The following is a 15,880-nucleotide window of genomic DNA, read 5'->3' as shown; positions in this document are numbered from 1 at the left end:
CCTATATTAAGTAATGAAATTGAAGCAGCAATAAAAAATCTTCCAATAACAACAAAGAAGTCCAGGGCCAGATGGTTTCACACCTGAATTTTACCAGATCTACAAAGAAGAACTGGTACCTTTCCTGTAGAAATTCACATTGTATCATTGTATCAAAACATCACATACCTTATAAAGATACACAACTATTATGTACCCATAGTAATTTTCAAAAATAAGTCAAAGTCATAAAACAATAGATGGTGGCGTGGATGCACTGAAAAGGAAATGCTTATACACTGTTGGTGGGAATGTAAACTAGTATAACCTCTATGGAAAACAGTATGGAGATTCCTCAAAGAACTAAAAGTAGACCTACTATTCAATCCAGCAATCCCACCACTGAGTATCTACCCTAAGGAAAAGAAATCATTTTATTAAAAAAAAAAAAGACACCTGCACCCAAATGTTTATTGCAGCACCATTCACAAGTGCACGGATATGGAATCAATATAAGTGCCCATCAACTGAGAAGTGGATAAAGAAAATGTGGTATATATATACCATACTAGTCAGCCATCAAAAGGAATGAAATAACGTCTTTTGCAGTAACTTGGGTGGAGCTGAAGACCATTATCCTGAGTGGAGTATCTCAGGAATGGAAAAAACAAATACCACATGCTCTCACTTATAAGTAAGAGCTAAATGAGGGGTATATATAGTCATAAAGTGGTGTAATGGACATCAAAAACTAAGAATGGGGGAAGTTTGAAGGGGGGTAGGGATAAAAATATACTTTGGGGTACAATGTACACTATTCTGGTGATGAGCACACTAAAAGCCCCGTCTTCAGCATTGTACGATTCATCCATGTAATAAAAAACATTTGTACCCCCTAAATCTACTGAAATAAAACAGAAACAATTAAGCACATTTTGATAACCAAAAACTTTTAAATTAAAAACATAATAATATAAGAAATACTGTATATTCACTTTAAGAAATAAAATGTTACTAATGCAGTTAGGAAAACCCCCAAATTGTTGTGATCATACGCTATCCTATTTTTTCCATGTTGCTTGCAGTAAAAGTGCTTTTTATATAGTTAGAAAAAGAAAGAAAAGAACATAGAAGTATTCATGAGTTAAAAGGACATGTCTGTAGCCTACTCTCAAATGGCTTAGAAAAATGTGTGTGTGTGTAGATAAAAGAGAAAGGTAGAGGAAAGAGAGGGAACACAAACATGTAAAATATTAACAATTGAAGGATGTGGGTAAAATATAAATTGGAGTACCTTGTACTATTCTTGCAACTCTTCTGTAAGTTTAAAATTATTTCAAAATAAAAAGAATGTTCCTCTCAAAAAGGAATTTGGGCTCTGGATGCCAACTGGGGTAAAATCCCAGCTTCTCCATTTATTGGCTATGTGATCACAGAAAAGTTACTTAATCTATGAATTCATATCTGAATTCAAAGTTTTTACCTGTAAATAGGGGTAATAATTGAGTTTACATAGCTCCTAAGGCCATGGTAAAGATTAAATGAGATGATGCATATAACACGTGTTGAACAGTGTCTTGGATAAGGACACACTCTAAAAGTTAATCCTCATTTATGTTTTGGAATTTTGTTTTTAAAATACTTCATTCACTTAGACATTTTCAGTTCCAAATATTTGGATCTATTCACGTCACTGAGATATCAGACTCCATGTGTTTTGGGTACAGACATTTGTTCAATAAAAGGTGGCTTTCACACTGATTATGATTATTAATCCCAATATTTCTTACCATAATGTCTAGCCTCTTACCACTCCAATCAGCTGCCAAAGTCTATTTCTCAGACTAGGCCAACACACCTTCACATTAATTATCTAGTATGTACCGAGGTTTCTGGACTTGTATATGTGCTATCTATGTTGCATAGATAGAATTTAATTATCTTTTACCCTTCCTTCTGACCCACACAAGGTATCACAGTAACAGTATCTACCATTTGTTGAGATCCTATAGGGTACCACACAAACAACCCTGGTGAGTAGATTTTAAATATATCTCTATTTTAGAAGTGAATACACAGGCTCAGAGTGGTAGAGACACTTTTCCAGAGTCACTAAACCAGTAAGAGGTGGCTCATTGACTATCCCACTGCAATACCCATGGCTTTGCTGCTAACCTGAACTGTATTTGGCTCTACCAATATATACTATCATTATGCATCATCTTCTCAACTAGACTATATAGTCATGCATCACTTAACGACAAGGATATGTTCTGAGAAATGCATTATTACGTGATTTTGTCATTGTGCAAACATAGAGTGTACTTACATAAACCTAGAAGGTATAGCCTACTACACACGTAGGCTATATGGTATAGCTTGTTGCTCCTAGACTACCAACCTGTGCAGCATGTTACTGTACTGAATGAATACTTTAGGCAATTGTAACACAATGGTAAGTATTTGTATACCTAAACATAGGAAGGGCACAGTAGAAATATCTCATTATAATCTTATGTGACTACTGTCATATATGTATTTTATGATTGATGGAAACATCATTATGTGGTGAATGACTATAGTTTGATGGAAGGTGGAGAACACAATTTAACTTTCATATATACCCTGGCACCTGGTTCATGCCTAAGCACACCATAGGTACCCAAGTAATACCTGTAGTCTCTTTAACCCAGGAAGAGGGTTTACCTTGAAACATTTCTAGGAGCCTCTAGAAACAAGTTAAATATGGTCGTTCTCTAAAGTGTACACTAAAAACTCTGGCCAGAAATGTGATTCAATAAAGTTTTTTAAAACAGAACCAAACTAGATAGTTTAGAGTTGTTTACATATATGGTAAAGCTATAAAAAGCAGTAAGAAAGATATACTAAACAATGATAAGGATGGTAGATACATCTAGAGAGGAGCTACAAGGTTGTGGTTGGGGAGGGGGGCATAGTGGGGTCCGAAGTTTTAATAATATTTTATCTCATTCTTTTGGGTGGTGTTCACTTTATAGCTATCATTATTAAACTCCATATATGTGTTTATGCACTTATATGTATGTATGTTTTATTTGAAAAGCGAAATGAGCAAAAAAAAAAGAGAGAGAGAGATAGAGAGAAAAGAAAGAATAGGATGGCAGTAGATCAGATAAACACTAATATTTGAATAAAGGTATTAACGTGGCTACATGACAAATGCATCCATCAGAAGAAGGCTGACTGGTCATTCATGGAAGCAAACACTGGTAGTGCCTATAACATTGTGTGGGTAAAAGAAGTCTCTACCAAGTGACTATTCGTGGTCCCGTTGTCAAATGGTGAGATAGACATATTGGATGATATTAGCCTCATATAATTAACAGACAAAGGGTGTCTATGCAAGGTGTCAGCTTCCTCCATCATTTTCTGGTACCTGAATCGCCATAGTCTGTTTCTTTTCACTCTGTAGCAACTGCATATCAGAATTTAGTCCCCTTTCAGGTGCACGCACACACACCAACACACACAATCACACCAGTGCCCTGATGTATTTCAGGGGACATTGTGGTTGACTCCCCAACATCCATTCCATCTCTTAGTCATCTAAGCCAGTCATGGCAATTCCAACATCCTTGACAATCGCTGGTTTTGGATTGGTCATGTGACCAAATTCAGTCCCATATGTTGGGGTTGATGGTGGGGATATTTTCTGGGAAGTACTATGTCATGGTTTTCTGTCTCTTTGAAAAGGGACATTGGAAGCTATTTTTCTCTCTGTCTGTAAATATTACCATGTCTAGATCAGAGGCCTAGAACTGCTACAACTGTCTTGGGCCCAGTACGATGATGATTTAGCATTAAGGATGGCAGAGACAAGACAGGGAAAGAATCTGATTTTTTAACCACTTCGGTACCAGCGTCGACTATAGTTGATAGCCACAGATGAACGAACGCGCACAGCCGAGCGCCGACTGTAATCGATAGCCACAGATGAACGTGCACAGCGACTTTAGCCGACAGCCGTGATATGACTTTTCTAATTTTTCATTTATCAAAATAAAATTGTGAACATTTAAAAATAACGTAATGAAAACATATATGTATATGTTACCTATTCTGATTTACATTACAGGTAAAGCTGCCTGTAAAGTTAAACAAGCTTTCAGTGCTTTAAAGCTTTCCTCATCGCACAAGAGCAAATGGATTCGTCGTCAATGCACAGCACAAACTATCGTGCGGACTATGAGTGCCGGCTGTGGGCAAGGTTTAGCGGCCGGTGAGCGCGGTCCCAAAGTGGTTAAATAAAGTTTATTGCATATAATTAAGGTATATAACATGATGTTATGGGATACATATGGATAGTAAAAAGCTTACTACACTGAAGTAAATTAACATATCCATTATGTCACATAGTTACCCATTTTTTTGTCTGTGTGGCAAGAGCAGCTAAAATCTACTCATTTAGCATGAATATCCCATAACCAGCCATCCTTAACCTTTTTGGCACTAGGGACTGGTTTCATGGAAGACAATTTTTCTACAGATGGGGAGCAGGGGTGCAAGAGGTGGACCTCAGGGATGATGCTGCCCAGCCCAGTTCCTAACAGGCCATGGCTGGAGGTTGGGGACCACAGCCATATACACTATACTTTTATTGTGCCTTAGTTCTCTAGACTTGTTTGTCTTATTTTTCTGTTACTTTGTATCCTCTGACCTATATCTCCCCATGTCCTCCTTTCCTTCCTACCCCACTGCCCCTTGTAACCACTGTTTTGTTCTTTATCTCTGTATATTTGAATTTTTTTTTTTTTTAAGATTCCACATATAAGCGAGATCATGCAATATTTGTCTTTCTGTATCAGGCTTATTTTACTTAGCATATTTCCCTAAAGAAGACATAAAATGGCAATTTAATAAGGTTCTAGAATGCTAAGGGGGAACAAATAAAAAAGGACAGATAATTAAAGCTGTAGGTGGAAGGGAAATAAGGTCAAGAGAAGGTATTTTTTATTCATTTTGTTTTTTGTTTTTTAAGATGGGTAAAATAACTCCAGCTTGCATGCTAACTGTAAAAATCTAGTAGGAGGAGGAAAATTGATGAGCTGTTTCTCAGGTCGCGAGGTTATTAATTTTCTTTTTGATTAAGTCAGTCTAGGTAAGAATTTTTTGTGACTAGCGGCCAAAAGAATTCTCACAGAGTGAGCTATGTCTTGGTATGTCTAAGACTTTTCCTTTTTATCCCTGTTGTTCAGGCATAATTTTTGATAGTACCCTCTTTCATTCTCAAAAGTGTCCTGGTTTGGATGATAAATTATATGATCAAAATAATCATATTTTGTTAGTTAGGAACACTGCTTCTGAAACCATAAAACCTACATTACAATCCTGGGTCTACAGCTTATAAGATGTCAATTTTAACAAATTACTTCTGTGCCTCAGTTTCTTCACATTAATTATTAATAGAGTTAATAATATCACCTTTCTCAAGGTGTTTTGCTGATCAAATGAGTTAAACATATACAGAGCTTACAAAGGGCCTTTTCACCACTTCATGCCCATTGGGATGGCTATTATAATAATTTTTAAAACATAAAATAATAACTGGTGGTGAGAATGTAGAGAAATTAGAACCCTTGCCAATTACTGGCAGGAATTTAAGATGGTGTGGCCACAGTGGAAAAGAGTATGGTGGTTCCTCAAAAATATGTGTAGAATTACCACATTACCCGGCAATTCCACTTCTAGGTATATACCCAAAAGATGAAAGCAGGGACTCAAGCAGATGGTTGTACACCAATGTTTATAGCAGCATTATTCACAATAGTAAAAAAGATCAAAACAATCCAAATGCCCATCAAGGGATGAATGGATAAACAAAATGTGGTTTACACGTACAGTGAAATACTATTTTTCCTTAAAAATGAATGAAATTCTGATACATGCTACAACAAGGATGAATCTTAAAAACATTATGCTAAATGAAAGAAGCCAGATACAAAAGGACAAATACTGTATGATTCCACTTATATGAAGTACTTAGAACAGTCAAATTAACAGAAACAGAAAGTACAACAGTGTTTTACTGTTTTAGATACAAAGTTTTAGTTCGTGATAATGGAAAAGATCTATGAATGGATAGTGGTGATAGTTCCACATCAGTGTGAATGTACCTAATGTCACTGAACTGTACAATTGAAAATGGTTAAGGTGGTAAATTTTATGTAATGCTATTTTGCCATAATAGAACAGGGCTTGCCACATGGTAAGCATTTTATAAATATTAGGTACTATTAAATCTGGATGCCATATGATGTAATATTCCTCTTTCTAATAAAGACTGTAATCTGCCTGATTACAAGTTTTGTTAGTTCACAAATATAACCTTAAAATTAATTAATTAACCTTAAATTGATTAAATAGCATGCAACTAACAAAGCAGAATTGTTGAAAGCTTTATTTTATAGGTAAGGAAACAGGAAAATAGATTATTTAACTAAGATACAAAGGGAATTAAAATATAAAGGTTAACTAAGGTATGAAACACTTACCTAAGTTATAAAAATTTCAAACAAATGTTAATTTGTAGACTGTGTCAATATGTTTAGCAAGGTTACAAATCTCTTGTTGAAATAAAACTACATGATGTCATCATGTAGCTCAGTAAAGAGTGTATACTATGTTGACAGAAATATAGGGAATTGGTTGACAAAATAGGGCTTTCATTAATACTTAATTGATGATTATTCAAATTGTGGTAGGCAGAATTCTAAAAATGGTCTACATTTTCTCAACTTAATCCCTAAAACTGTGAATACAATGAGGCATCACACCCATGATTATATTACCGTACGTGGCAAAACAGATTTTGCAGATGTAATTAAGATTACTAAGCAGTAGACCTTAAATTAGGAAGATTATCCTGGATTATACAAAAGAGCCTAACCTATTAATAATAAAAGCTCTTTAAAAGCTGAAAGTTTTCTCAGATTAGCAGCAGAAGGAGAAGCAAGAGAGATCTGAAGCACAAGGATTTGATACACCATTGCTTACTTGAAGGGATCACATGATGAAAAAGGCAGACAATCTCTAGAAGCTGAGAGAAGCCCCTGATGACAGCCAGCAAGCAGCTGGAGTCAGTCCCATAACCACAAAGAACTGAATTCTGCCAACAATCTAAATGATTTTGGAAAGAGATTCTTCAGCACGGCTCTCAGATAAGATGCCACCCCAGCTGACAACTTGATTTCAGTTTTGTGAGCCCAAGAGCAGAAAATTCAGTTCATCCCTGGCCGACATCTGACCTATGGAACCTGAAATGATAAATGTGTGCTGTTTTAAGCCTCTAAATTTCTGGTAATTTTTTATGCAGCAACAGAAAACGAACACACAGGTATTTACATTATTACTGTATTGAATCTGCTGTGGTTAAAGTAATTCTCTGCATTATCTAAACTACTGGAGAGAGTGAGAAATAATTTCTGGCTCAGCCACAACCACACATGGCTCTGTGGTGCAAATTAAAGTAAGCATGACCAAAGGCACAGTGTGGAGAATGCTTAACGTGGTGTAGTGAAGACTAATTGCAATATAGCAGCAAGAACAGACAGCCTGAAGTGGGACAGCAACAATGGAGGACACTTCCACGTGAGATGGGAGCCACGCTCAGTGTGAAGAACTCAGATGCTAGGGCTGCCCCTTCAGTCCCTGCCCTTCAAATGAGGCAGAGCTTCCAATTCCAGGGTTTTCCTGTGGAGTGACAACAGACAAGCAAAGCCAGGGGAATGACAAGTAGTGGCTCCAAAAGGAATTGAGATAACTTATTATGAAAAAGGGTCTGGTGTGATAGACATTGCTGGAGGCTTTAGAATCAAACTAGCTCCAATGCCAGCTCGCTCTGTGATCCAATCAGAGTTCCAGGATTCTAATTTATAAGGGCGTGTGTGTGTGTGTGTGTGTGTGTGTGTGTGTGTGTGTGTGTGTAAAACACCTCCCTGATAAATAGATTTGACAATCCTTTGCAGACTACTGGGGTTAAGATGCGCCTGCATGATTTTCTGTACAAAGACAGCTGTATAGTGCCTGAGTGATTCCTCAAACCCCAGAACCTACCACAGTGCATGGAATATGGGTATATTATGACTTTTAGCTCAGCTCCCATTTTTAAATAGCTTCTAGTATCAGTGTATTGCCGAAAGCCTCATTTCATAATCAATGTTGGCCTATCTAATAATTTCTCAGTTTCTGAAATGGGTTCACATTAATATTACTTTTGAAATTCATGTAGGCTTTGCAAATAAAAGGTGGTACATGCACAAAAATGATTTAAAAATTTAACAAGAGAAATTAATGAATGAACATAAGACTTCCAACCTGTCTTATATTCATTCATTCATTGTTAAGGTAAAATGCATAAATATTCAGTAATATGGAATCAAGTCTGTGAACCCCAAAATAACAACATTTTCAGGTAGAGGCATGCATGTTCATACTCACAAGAACTCAGTTTTTCAGATTCAACTCCTGCTCTTATTTCCTCTACACTTTTCCTTAGTCTATTTCTTGTCTCCTCTCACTATTTTCCACTCTTTGTCCTGGAAATGTACCCTGTGCAGACCTATATTTCAAAATGTATATTCCTTTTATTGTCTTCCTAGGAGATAGTTAAGGACTGGTACCAGGTTTTATTTGGTCTTTGCATATCCAGTATCAAATACACTACCTGAAACATGGTAGGCATTGCAGAGGATTTGTTGAATTAATATATTTCATACCTAAACATTGATAACGACAACATCCACTTCCAAACTGGAGGCAGTACAGTACATGCTTTCTACATGGGGACCTTGTGTGTAGCTTTTGTGTATCAGAGGCCATGCAAACTCTTCTGGAAGCTAGAAGGTATTGGAGGACTAGCAAACTGATTCATTTGTCCATGGGCCTCTACACAGTGCGTAGCTTAGTTTTCAGTACATAATATGGTGTAAATCATCATTACTTAACTTAGCCATGCATATGCCTTTTCATATCTGCCATCCCCAAATATAATGTTATAAACCAAATATTTTAATGGAAAGGAAAAATATTATTTGTCATGAGTAAAACTCAAAAATAGAGTTATGACATAACAATAGTATAAAAATTTTAAATTTACATTGGTGGCTTTCACAGACACAGGGATTTCTTTCCAGGTTTTTTTGTTAAATTTGAGGATATGCTGACCAATGTAGGCAATGGATCATAATGCACATATTCAAATCCCTGCTCTGCCACTGCCCAGTTGTGTGATCAGGGCAAGTTTTCTATGTTTCTGAGCCTTAATTTTCTCATCTGTAAAAGTGGGATAAAGGTACTTATGTCATATGAATTTTATGAAAGTTATCAGTAAGACACATAAAGTACCTGACACATGGCAGTCACTCAAACAGCTATAATGTGTCTTCTCATATTGCAGTTAAGAGACAAAAACATAGGATTCCTTTATAAGAATTTTGGGAACTGCATACAACAGAAAGTTCATCCTTGGGAAGAATCAAGGATGCTTCCTTCTGAGATGTAGGCTGGTAGTAAAAGCTATTTGATCAAAGCTAAAGTGAAGTTCAGAAACTGAGTGTCTGATAAGTGTCCTCTCCTAGGATATACTATTGTATTTTGGGAAAACTGTTAACATAACCACTGATTTTCGAACTTGCTTCAAAATAAATAACCTGAAAAAATAGGAAAAAAAGAAAAGGAAAAGCTATTTTCCCTCCAATCTCAAATTCCCAGGGGATGAGGTCCAGCTCAGAACCCACGGTCATAACCACTCTGCCATGGTGCTAATGGTGCATCTCTCCAGAAATGGCTGAGTGTTTGTGATCCTTGAACCTTCAACTGTGGAACAGGGAATGCCGCCATTTTCCCAATCACAATTATGACACCAAACATCAGGGGTGTGTGTGTGTGTGTGTGTGTGTGTGTGTGTGTGTGTGTGTGTGCCTTGTTGTCTTCACCTAATGAATCTGTGAAGTTTTAGAACTGCTTGATGACCCTGGGAAGCTTGTTCTGCCTCTGAGAAAATTGGCCTGATAGTGCCTGGGCCAGTGAGTACACAGTGTCTTTGATAAGTAAACTATCTTCCTTCCTGGGCTGGTTTGATGTCTTTGTGGAAGGGAAGGCATCTGGCTAAGGCCAGTATTCTCCCACACAGAAACTAGCTCTGCAACAAACTAGCTCAGAATGTAGCTCTGCATCTCCTCAGGATCCACCCTCATCAAAATCACGAAGGAGTTATAAGTGACAATTATTTTATTCCTTCACAAGGACTCAAACAGCCCCCTCTCTTCTGCCATGAGAGGAATCAGTGTTGACTACACCAGGATTTGGCCAAAGGAGCAGAAGAGCGATCTCCAGGATGAGAAGCTCTGAAAGTGTTAGGAGATGGGGTGAAAATGTCGGAGAGATGTGCCTGTGAGAAAAGGGGAGGGAAACAGATAGGAAGGACTCTGGGGGCAAATTAAATGGGGGTCTGCCTCTACCGCAGTCTTTGTGGGTGTTATCATGAAGGAGCCCAGAAGTTTGCAACTTACTTGGCTACCTACTAGCCTCCAGATACTGGGCAAGTTACAAAATGCCTTTGACCTCAATATTCTCTCCCATGAAGATGGGAATGACAATATTTCCTTTGAAGGGTTTTCATTAGGATTAAATGAAAAAGATGAAAGAAGGGCCCAGTATAGCACATTGCTACCTGTGCTATCACTTAACATTAGTCTCAAAGTTATTTTCAACCATTTCTTAAGATTGTTTCACTTTCATTGTGTTTAAATATACAGTTTGCTTTACTCTAAAAATTAAGGTCTTATTTAAACAAAATATAATATGTAAATCACGGTACATTTCCTGTATAGATAAAGCAAACCATTTAGGTGATAAATGACTGAGATCTGGAAACATCACCTCAAGTAGTGCTGTCTAGTAAGAACTGTGCTACCCTATGAAGGTGACACAAAAAAGGAGTCAGAGTTCTGGCCCCCAGGCATCTCACAGCTGACCCGCAGAGTTTGTATGGTCCATCTATGGTGCTGATACCGTTAGCAACTACTGGAATAGCTACAGATTAGAAAGAGAACGTTTTCCGTACGAGTGTCACTTTCAAAAGATTAATCAATTAAACAAATATTTAGTGGTGCGCTTCTGGTTCTATCAGAGAGTGTCCTGGATGGTGGATTCACAAAGACCAACAAAACATGGCCCTTTCCCTCAAGGGTCTACCAATCTAGCACAGGAGACAAATACATTCATTATGTCAACACATGTTTTCTGAATGACTGCAAGGTGTGCAAGGTGGTGAGCAAGGAAGTGGGAGAACTCAAGGCGTGCTGCGCCTCTGTGAGGGTGGAAGTGCTCGTCTGGGCTTGACAATTCCACCAATCGCTGAGTTCACATCCTTGACCCTGTGTACATCTATGCTACTAATCTCAACATGACACAGGTAGCGTCCTGTGATTCATCTAGTAAACAAACAAACAATCAAAAATGGCCGGGGGGGGGTGTGGTATTTTTTGCTCCAATCGCTTTGTGTTTAAAATCTTTTTAGTGAATTACCTAGTGTGGAGCCACTATGAAGCCACTTTTGTGTTTGAGGGAAAAGACTGGACAAGGTACATAGGAAAACAAAGGATTAGGGAGCATATGGAGGTTGATTTGAAAAAAAAACCCACCCCCCTCCCCCAGAGTGTAAAGACCTGTGTGGACTTCTCCTAGGTTCACTCATATTTTAGTTAATGTCACCAATAAACAATTAACATGTACAATAACGACTATCCATTGTGTATCCATGCAGCTAACTGTCATCATCTTTCATTCAAACAATGTGTTTTGAACTCCTGCTGGACACCAGATCCCAGGCACCGGGTTGACTCAGAGGGGAACAGGTGTGTTTCAGGCTGGATCCCAGCCTTCACATTTCTTACAAGCATGCACACAGATCACTACAGAGCCCTGTGATTAGAGATGTGACAGAACTAAAGTCAAGGAAGCCAGGAAAAGCAGAGGAGGATAACTTAATCTCTGTGCAAAGGATGGGCAAGCACACAGTCAGGAAAGCCTCTTTAGGAGAGTGAGGTTCATGAGCAAGGTACTCCTGGTATCCCCATTTTCCACACTAGAAACATTAGGGTCAAAGATATTACCTTTGCCTAGGGCTGCATAGCTACTGCAAGAGCCAGATTGAAACTCTAGTTCATTTTCATAACAAACACCATTTTTTTTTCTCTCATTGACTAGTACCAAAATCACCTCCCCTGGCTCTGCTTCCCATGGAAATATCCTCAAAGTTTCTCAGGTATGTGGTGGGTGGTCCCTCTGCTGAAAGCTGGGTCCTCTTGTGAGTACTCTCAGGCTTTAAGAAGATCTTTAAATTCTCTCTTCCCGGTAACAGCGGTTTCTGCAGAGCTCCTCTCTTAGGACTGTACTCCACTTAAAAAGTTACTCACAGAAGAGGCATCTCCAGCTTCCAGAGCTTTCTCACTAAGTAAAGCACCCAACTTCCACGACTATGCTCCTTCTGTTGCCCTCATTTGCCCATGTGCCTACTCCTTTCTAACTTAGACAACAGGCAGAACCGTGTATCCCAGACTTGTTGGTTTCAGAGCAGATCCTCTCAGCTTTGATCCTGGGGATCCCAGAACTCTACCTGGAAGCTATATTCTCTTGGGTGCCTGGATCTTCCAGCTAGAAAAAGTTAACGAGGAGGAAGACAGTACCAAAAGGAATGACATGCACCATTTAGCTCAACAACATGTAACATACGTGAAATTTGTCATAGTGAATACAAAGGATGACCTTTGGACCCAGACACACCAGGGTGTGAATTCCAGCTCCATCACTTCCTGGCTTGTTAACTTCAACCCATCTCAACTTCAACCCATCATCAGCTTGTTTCTTCATCTTTTGAAGGGAATTTTGATACTCACTTTTCAGGTTCATTGCTAAATTAATATCACAGAACATCCATAAATCAAAATCTTGGCCACATGGTCTAGAGTGGTGACAAAATAGAATATCTTCTTTACTGGATCACTCCATTCCATTTTATATTGCAGGGGAAATTGAAGCTTCAAATTGTTAAGAAATGTGTGGAGGTGGGGCAACTATTAATTACTGGGCATGAGAGAGACACACAGATGCTCCCTTCACCGTATTGTGCAGAAAATCATGATGGAAAATAACTTTCATTGAACTCAGTGAATATTGGCAAAGAAACACGTTGTCTAAGAAGTCAACTCTGAACATCGTCAACCAAGGCCGCAACAAACCATAGCTCTAAATAAAAATAATCCTTTTGACAAGACACTGTGATGTTGTGAGAGTGTTAAGCTAGGGAGACATGAAGCTTTGAATTCAAATACGAATTTCACTTTGAACTTTCATTTTGGCTTCTATAAAAAGGACATATTAACTGCCTCCCTCCCCAAGAGTAAATGGGATAACAGTTAAATAGGCTTAACACAGAGCCTCTCTCATAGACTGTACTCAATAAATATGACATGTCTTAACCTCATCCCTTTCCTTCGGACTCCAGGAAAAGTTAAATGCCAACCTCCCTAAGCAGAGATTAAATTTCTACCAGGAAAAATATTTTCTCTCTCTCTCTCTGATAGTTTTTGGTTGCATTTTGGTGGATGGCAGTTGATGGTTGCATCAGCTAGCTTTCAATGCATAACAGTGCACCCCAAACTTTCATACTTTAAACAACAATCAATTGTTTTGTTCACAATTCTGCAGGTCAACAACTCCAGCTAGGCTCATGTGAGTGGTTTGTTGTTGTTTTTAGCTAGGCTTATTTATTCATCTGTGGCTGGTGCCCAGTCAGCTAAGTGATTCTGCTGAGGGCCAAATGTCTAGGATGGCCTCAGCCATATGTTGGAGTTCCCCGCTAGCTTGAGTGAAGGGGATGAATGGGCCATGGGTCTCTCATCATCTGGCTAGCTGGGACTTCTTCATGTTGCTGTCACAGTGTTTCAAGAGCAAAAAGAGAGGGGAAACTCCAGTGTGCAAGCAGTTATCAATTCTCTCCTGGCTTCACATTTGCTATTGTCCCCCTGGGCAAAGCAACGTACATGGCCAAACCCAGCAACAATATAGGACGAGATACAGGCTGGCATGAACAAATTGCGGTTTTTACTTTAGCAGTCTACTACTAGACTGATTCATGAAGGACACTGTGCATCATTGGAGAAATACTTAAATATGGATAAACCATACAGTGGCTTGTTATACTCTTAGAAATGCTTTTTTACCCTTCTTTAAAAATGTCATAGCTACTTTTGCCCTATTACCATAAAAGGTGAATAATAAATACATCCTACAAGATTCTGAGAAAAAAAACCTAATCTGAAAATGTTGGGGGTATTATATTAACCCCGTAAGTTGTGGATCTCCTTATTTAGAAACAGGGTATGATTATGCCTGTAAGTGTCCAGCTTATACCTCTTTCCATATTATTAATATGATGTTCCTATTCCTCTTCCTTGCAATAAATATGCCCCCAGCAGAGACATATGGCATAGGCATGGTGTGATGTGGAAGTGATGGAATAGATGAGAAAATGGCACCTGTGGTGAGAGGAGATAGTACCTGGCAAGTGGGAAGTAGACCTGCCATGTGGTTGGAGCCCGTTTGGACCACTCCTCCCCCCCAGACACCAGAGCAATCTCCTAGCTTTGCTAGAGTGCCTCTTCATTCATTCAAGTCCTGTTTCAGAACTCTGAGTAGATGTTTTATCATTTTCTACTGCAAAGTCCTAATCATATGTTTTCAGATCCCTTGGTATTTTATTTGTGTTGTTGTAGTTCATATTGCCAAGTCGCATGTCATCATTTCCCCATTTTATTTTCTACGTGATTAACGCTGCTGTGCATGAAAACTATTGATATTTTAATATTAATATTTCATACCTACATTTCCAGGAATTTATTTTTACATTTTCCTTAGGTGGTTCCCAAAAATATATTCATATCATCTATAAATAATGACTCTTTTTACGATTATGACAGACTTTGTTCTGTTTACAATCTCAGTACACTAGAAAGAAATTCTAAAACAAAACAATAATATTGGTGATAATAGGCATATTAGTGTTGCTCCTGATTGTCATGGAATTTTTCCTAGTTGTTTAACATCCTTTGTGTTTGTGAGTATGTGTATCCTGAGGAATACAGCCTGATAAATGTACTTTCTTTGTATTTAGCCATCGGTGCTGAATTCCTTCAAATGCTCTTTGGTCATCCATACATCTTTAATATATGGTCAAGACAGTCTATAATAAAGACATCTGCACTCGAATGTTTATGGCAACATAATTCACAATTGCAAAGATATGGAAACAACCTAAGTGCCCATCAATACATGAGTGCATTAATAAAATATGGTATATGTATACCATGGAATACTACTCAATTACAAAAAACAATGGTGATCTAGCAGCTCTTACACTATCGTGGATAGAGCTGGAGCCCATCCTTTGAGGTGAGGTATCACAAGAATGGAAAAAGAAGCCTCACATGGACTGTCCATCAAATTGGTACTAACTGATCAACACTAAGGTGCTCACATGGAAGTAATATTCATCGGTTGCTGGTCAGGTAGGAGGGGGTCGTGGGGGTGGGTTAACTCACAACTAATGGGTGAGGAGTACACTGTATGGGGGAAGGGCATACTTGTAGCTCTGGCTTGGGTGAGGCAAAGGCATTATATGTAACAAAATGTTTGTACCCCCATAATATTCTGAAATGAAAAATAAAAAAAATTATGGTCAGAAGCAGTAGTATTTCTACTAAAGTCATTTTATGTCTCCATTTTATCATTTTGTTCATATATGATCCGTACCTTTTCATCCTATCATGGTCTAAATAGTGCAGATGTTCCTTGCTCTTGGGAA

This window comes from Microcebus murinus, chromosome X (assembly GCF_040939455.1).
Source record: "Microcebus murinus isolate Inina chromosome X, M.murinus_Inina_mat1.0, whole genome shotgun sequence".
NCBI classification, from domain to species: domain Eukaryota; kingdom Metazoa; phylum Chordata; class Mammalia; order Primates; family Cheirogaleidae; genus Microcebus; species Microcebus murinus.
The sequence above is the reverse complement of the archived record's forward strand: the minus strand, read 5'-3'. Positions refer to the sequence as shown.